At 29.6% G+C, this 7519-nt stretch overlaps 1 long non-coding RNA gene across 1 annotated transcript; it reads left to right on the top strand.

Annotated features, from left to right (window-relative positions):
- Positions 1-256: 256 nt before the first annotated feature.
- LOC111634745 lies at positions 257-6369 on the top strand. Its single transcript, XR_002758277.1, has 4 exons — positions 257-1303; positions 1899-2220; positions 5947-5970; positions 6053-6369. It is a non-coding gene; the product is annotated as an uncharacterized LOC111634745 (long non-coding RNA).
- The last annotated feature ends 1150 nt before the right edge of the window (positions 6370-7519 follow it).

Raw genomic sequence — 7519 nt, 5'->3', positions numbered from 1 at the left:
CCATTTGTATTGATAGAAACGTAGGTTAAATCTCTCAATAAATTATATAAAAAAATCATTTATATTTACCTAATTAAGTATACACGTAATTAAACTTCTCTCTATACTTCCTTATTTTAAAAAATGAACGTGTAATGTTTAATTATTTAATAAAGGAAAAAAAAAGGTTAAACATTATCAACAGGAAACAATTTTATTTACTAATTTTGATTTATATNCAGGCCTTTCCACTCTACCAAAGCAATGATATATACAAAAACGTGAGGCCTTAAGCTATAACAGGCCCTTCTCCTCCACGAAATAATGGTACATACAGAAATGTGAGACCTTAAGCTATAATAGAACAGGCCCTTCCTCTCTACCAAATATATACAAAAATGTGAGGCATATAACAACATATCCTTCCTCTCCAAAATGTGAGGCCTTAAGGTATAGAGTAGGTCCTTCCTCTCCACCAAATAATAATATAAAAATGTGAAGCACAGAACAGTCCCTTCTCCTCCACCAAATAATGTAAGGACTTATAATGCGAGGCCCCAAATTGTTCGGTTTATGTGCAAATGCAGCCCTATATCCGAGATACTTTATATTCATTGAATGTAACCTATACATAATTGAATAAATGACACGAATACAAGTAATTAAGAAGGAAACAATATTCCAGAAAATTAATGATATTCGTGTCCTCACGCAATTTTTTAACTTAAAAAAATCAATATAAACAAGTTAAATTATGTAGTAATTATAGCTAAAAACAATTTTTATTTGAGAACACTTTAATTAATTATTTACAATTTTGGAAATTTTATTCCCAAACCTCCGAACAATGACTGTCGTTTAGGGATGACCTTTATTGAAGGGCCTTTTTTTAATTACAAAAATTACTATTGAAGTCTTATAAAGCGAAATTAGACGTAAGGCCTCGTAATAGGAGGGGGCCTTACTCAATTTACAAAATTTATTACGTATTTTACATTATTATAAGGCGGAGGGAGGGCCTCTAGTCTCTTGCTAACAATAAACTTAAAGGCTTTGTTTAGTGTTTAAGTATTGTTATATATGTAATTATGATATAATAAATATTATTTTAAGAATTAAAGATGATATTTTATTAATTCTAAAAGGTTTTTATCGTAATTTGAGTGTTGATAGATGTAAAGAAATGTGTTGAAGACTGTAGTAATGTTGTCTATCTCACGTGATGTGAATAAGAGATGCTTAGTAACGAGCATACACAAAGATGTAATTACACTTGAAACTTGACTACGAGCTGATTTTAATTTGAACGAACATAAATCAGAATGTGAGTATAATATAATCATTATTTACAATTAATTAAGTTTAAAATTCTATAGTTTTTAATGTATTTTTGAACTGTAAAGTGTTGGATTGATACTAAAAATTACACGTTTATAATTAATAGATTAATTTTATGAAGGAGTTTAATGTGGGTTATATTGTAAAATTTAATAATAATTTTAATATTTTTAACACATTAGAAGATTTAATAGTAATATATAACAGACTCTTTCCTTCACCAAGTAATAATACGTAGAAAAATGTGAGGCCCTAAAGTATAAACTTGTGATTTTGCGGTGGACCCAAAAAAACTTATTATTGGGGCCTCAAAATATTTGCAGAAACGAATTTTCTTATAAATAGGGCCCCTGAGAGCGCAGGGCTACGGTCTGAGGCCCGAAAAATCGATTGTATGGACTCTTATAACGCCAGGCCTTAAACTTTAGTTTATGCGCAAATCCTGTGTTACACATATACAATTTTTTACGCTCTCTATAGTAATTTTAAGCGGAATTTATGCAAATTTTTAAACATTTTATATAGTTAAAAAATTTAATTTTTAGGCCATTAAAATTTAAAAATCATTATATCTTTCTCAGGGGCAGAACATGAAGGATAAGAAACGAAAGAAGGATCCGCGGAAACTTCGTGTTTTGTGTACATTGGCATGCATCCTTACTATATCCATACTAGGAATATGCGTAGGAGCGGCCATCTTGATAATAGGATTATATTATAAGTTACCAGAGGGCCTAGAAGAAAGTGGAATCGTTTTACTCATCACGGCAGCAAATTTAGGTGTATTGGGAGGTTTATTTTGCCTTATTTGGTGGTGCATTATTAAAAAGGATCGAAAGGCTGACAGGAAGAGAAAAGCCTTCCTGAAACTTAGAAAAACAAATGGACCTTCGTGGACTGATGGTAAATGGTAATTTTATACATCTTTCCGTCATTGGGTATACGAATATAACTTTTCTTCAATTTATAATCAAATTCGACTGTTTTTTAAACATTATTTTATATTGGAAGGTAAATTGTGTGAATTTCTAAGACTTAAAACACCTGTCTCTATTGTATTTAAATTATAATGGTCAAACCTCTAAACGACGGCCATTTTTCAGGAATATTTGTTTCTGAAATGCATACGAAATAACCTCCGAACAACGGACATTTCCTATGCGCTCGTCAGTAACCGTGGTTCACAGGTTTGAATGTATTTATATGAAAGAAATGCATCCGTTTGTCTGCCCAAACTGAGTTATTATATTAAGTATTATTTATAACTCTAATATTGAGATATTTTATGCAGAGTGTGTACCGATATTATTATTGTTATAAGCAGGCACGTGTTCTGTTTACGTATAACATCTTCCATTTTTAGCTTTCATTTAAATTTATAATGGAAATCATTATTACAGATTATCTTTCTTTATGTACATTCTCGATTTACTTATTCGTTTTTCTTATAAATATTGATTTTGTACGCTTTATATTTGTTCAAAGCTTCCTGTTTTTCTAACTACGAAGTTCCTCGGGGGGACACCGAATACCGATTCAAATACTCCTACGTGCAGTTACATTTTAACGCCATTTTAGTATTGTTTCTCTTAGATGTACTGCTACATTGATTAACCTTAATTCCTTCAAACTGTAGTTTCTTGTGAATAAATAATTCCCTTCATATTATGCTTATAGAAAATTATAGACCTAATTCCGTTTGGTATGCGTTTTTCTAGTGTTCATGTCTTACAGCCATGGGCGTCACAGAAAAATTTCTAGAGGGCAAAACTTGGAGGTAAATTATTTAATTTTGGGGGGATTTCTTCACAAAAGCATACCATGGGAGGGTATTACATACCTTAATCACTGTTACGATTATAATTTGTGGAATATATTACTCGATCCCAGGGGAGAGTAAGTGTCCCGTTTGGTCCCCACTCCTGACACCCAAGCTTTAAAAATATCGGAATATATTTTTTATTGTATAATGATTTCACTGAATGTTACGAAATAAATGAAGCTATAGAGAAAATTAGATGCTTCCCACGCAATTATAATCCAACTTTTCTATTAGGAAGAAACTTTGGTCTCAATCTTACTTTCTCTTTTTACTCCTATAATGTACAATTTATCTATCCTTTGCATTCTCTTTGCGAATGGCAAATCCCACATCAATCTTCTTACTTTCCATTTCTATATTTATTCATTCTTTTCATTCGATCTCTTCCCTCTTCTCCATCAATCACAAACTTTTCGATATAAAATTTATAATGCATTTAAACAAACGAAAATACTTAACTTCTCGTCTTGCTTCATGCACTTGTTTTATTTTATTTTATTTTTTCCTATAATTTATTAATACAATTGGAAGTGGATTATCCGGTTTTACGTGTCATCTATCCATAAATATATATTTGTATTTTTTTATGCAGAATATTTTAGAAAATTAAAGAAAGAAAGAAAAAAGCTTATCCTGAATTTCGAGCGTAAACGAGCATCCCTGTGATGTTTAGAGATGATTTTCCGCAGCAAAATCAGGATAACATGTTTGTATATTATCCGGATTATCCTTCTTGTTCGCCGGATAATCGAGAGTACTATAGAAAAGTAACTTGAAGCTATCATTTTCAAGGTCTACTCTAATGAAATTGCTTTGTGAAAGAATCCAATATCTAAAATATCCATTACTTTAATTTCCTGAATTTTTCTTATTATTTAATATTAGAGAAGGGGGAAAATTATAAATATATTATTAAAATTAAATCACATTTATATATAATATATATATATAGAAACGATTCTATAATGGTGCAGCTCTCCGCACTTTAATAAATTAATACATGTAAAGAAATGTGTTGAAGACTGTAGTAATGTTGTCTATCTCACGTGATGTGAATAAGAGATGCTTAGTAACGAGCATACACAAAGATGTAATTACACTTGAAACTTGACTACGAGCTGATTTTAATTTGAACGAACATAAATCAGAATGTGAGTATAATATAATCATTATTTACAATTAATTAAGTTTAAAATTCTATAGTTTTTAATGTATTTTTGAACTGTAAAGTGTTGGATTGATACTAAAAATTACACGTTTATAATTAATAGATTAATTTTATGAAGGAGTTTAATGTGGGTTATATTGTAAAATTTAATAATAATTTTAATATTTTTAACACATTAGAAGATTTAATAGTAATATATAACAGACTCTTTCCTTCACCAAGTAATAATACGTAGAAAAATGTGAGGCCCTAAAGTATAAACTTGTGATTTTGCGGTGGACCCAAAAAAACTTATTATTGGGGCCTCAAAATATTTGCAGAAACGAATTTTCTTATAAATAGGGCCCCTGAGAGCGCAGGGCTACGGTCTGAGGCCCGAAAAATCGATTGTATGGNAAATAAGAAAATGACTGTTTTCTTTGCTCTATAATCGCTTAAGGTGACGTTAAAACTCAGTTGATAATAGTAAAATCGTATAAATGATCATTAACAAATCATAATATATTCGATATACAGGTTTATTTTAAACCAAATTATATAATTAAAACTCTTAAAATTTAGTTAAACACTGTAAAGAATAAATTTCAATTAAATAAGACATCATGAATCCGACTGATGATGATGATGTCTTTTGACGATCCTTTTGTTCCTCTAATTATTGTGGGGAATTGTTTATTGTTCTATTATACACAAAATTTATGCAGTTTCTTTTCTAATTTGGTCAATTCTTTGTGCCATTACTTTACAAATTTCAAACAAACAAAGCCCACAATTTAAGTCAACTTATAAGAATGCCTTACATTACAATCAATCCCCCGATATAGCGTTCTTCTAATTAGTGCCACCCTCGAATCTTCCTCATAAATATTAAACAGAGGATCCTTCGGTATATTCGAATTATTAAATTTATCGATTTTGTATTATAAAAGACATCAAATCGTGTGAAATTTCGAGCTCGAATTTGCGTATAGTTTTCGCTTCAATTTAGCGGATTCAGAAGCCAAAAAAAGACGGCGTTAAATCGGGGTTTGACTGTTAGATATTTAATGGACGTTATTAAGTACAGGAGCATTTTTAATACTTTTTTTTTTCTTGTTTTTCCACCACAAAGAATCCTTACTAAATCGTATAGAGTTAAGGTATTCGTCCTAATCTTTCAGACGAAATTTAAAAAGAAAATAATAATAATAATAATATTTAAATAAAATAATCACGTATAAGTTAATATTATAAGCCGCTTGACAGGAATATTTAGAAAGAGTAAAATATTATAAGCCAGCTTTCTAAGAATAAAGTTTTATGCGAATAGTTTCTATGAAAATGTCTTCTGAATAATTTATTTCAATTCCCTTCTACTAAAATACTAGATTAATTGTATTATCGTACGTAAAATATAATTTTTCACCTTTAAATTTATAACTAATTAGCAAAAAAGAAATTAATTAGAACGTTCTACTCTATCTAATTTTAATTATAATAAACATCAACACGCTCTTTGCCTATTGTTATTAACCATTTTTAGTGTAATATTTTCGAAGAAAGTATTTTTATTTGATAAAATCTTGAATGTTTTAAAGTAAATTTTACATTTAATTAATTTTTATCGTCTTTATTTATTTATTTATTTTTATATTTGCAGGAATTTGAAGGCAATTTAATTAAGGTAAGTTTTCTCCTTCTGTTCTAATAATACTAAAAACTCCTAAGTAATAAATTAGTTGATGAGATAAATTATTTTTTAATAGAAAATTAGAAAATGTTAGCTTCTGAAGATTGTTTTTTTTTATTTTTTTTTCTACTGTTTAAACTATATTGACATCTTTATACGGATAAAGCGTGTCGATGAAGAAAGACCCTACTTAAACTAGGAATTTTCAAATTAAATACTAGAGTTAATATGATAATAATAGTTAGATGCCGTGCATTATTGTAATTCATCGACATTTATTTGTGCCAATATATATGCAAATCGAGAGTGAGAAGAGATTGAAGATGAAGGAATCGAGTATATTGCACAGGTGAATATGGATAAAGTGTAAGAAGATAAGGTTATTGCTTTCTATCCTGCATCATTTGTATTATTATTTTCAGTGCAAATTATTTATAGTTACTTTTATAATTTCCTTTCTTCTATATTTTCGATAATTCTTTATGTTTAATAAAAGTTTATTTTATAATAAAATGAAAATTGACTGATTTAAATACAAATTAAATACACATTCATTAAGATAAAAAGTAATGTAAAATGTAATTAAATAACATATAAAATAGAATGTCTGTCCGTCTGTCTGTGTTCTATACAAACACTTCTAAACTTTTTGACCGATCTGAACCGAATTTTTCATTCTTAAAAACCTGGAAACTACGTCCCACCCCTGATTTCATCCCCTGATTTACCGGTTGAGGGATGCTGATTTTCTGTTTATCAACTAGTGATATATATAATTAAAAAGCAATTGATATCTGATACTTTACAGCAAATAACACACGGTTATATATTATACTTGTGTAACTTGGACTTATATAATAATATTATATAATATTAAATTTTTTAAAATAGTTTTAAAGCTTATTTTTGTATGAAATTAATTTATTTATTTCTTAAAATGTCACCTGTTGCACGTTGTAGGTAAGAAAGCAGGAACAAACGTCACGCATTCTTCACGTAGTAGACCACCCTCGCATAGCCTTGTGACTAGCAGGTGGATAGACGACCTTGTGTTTGTCCTCGCGCCCAAATGTCAGGTCCTCGCCCCAAAACTTCCTTCTTTTCTCCAAAGTATTTCCGGGTACGAAAAATATTTTGACGAGAGAATGTCGTTACAACTTTTTAAAAATTCATTAACAAGCAATTAATATTATATCGTGCTGAGTGATTACAAATGCTAATATTTGCCAAGTTTAGAAGGGGAGAAAAGGAAAAAAAGGCATTGTCCATTAATATAACGAGATTAAACTTTAAAGACAAGATAACTAATGGCAGCGACTTCAACTAAACCTAACATGTCGTTCTATACCTTAGATAAGCACTTGTCAGGAATAGGTGGAGTTAAAGATGAAGAGGGAATGGGATACGATATTAAGTGACTCCATGCCAATTGCTGTGATGTGTTGACACGCTGGCCTCTTGATCTGATTCGATTATCAGTCAGACCCATTTGTATTGATAGAAACGTAGGTTAAATCTCTCAATAAATTATATAAAAAAATCA

This window comes from Centruroides sculpturatus, unplaced genomic scaffold (genome assembly GCF_000671375.1).
Source record: "Centruroides sculpturatus isolate CEXI.00-Female unplaced genomic scaffold, Cexi_2.0 scaffold462, whole genome shotgun sequence".
In the NCBI taxonomy this organism is placed as follows: domain Eukaryota; kingdom Metazoa; phylum Arthropoda; class Arachnida; order Scorpiones; family Buthidae; genus Centruroides; species Centruroides sculpturatus.
This window is presented reverse-complemented; position numbering and strand designations above follow the sequence as displayed.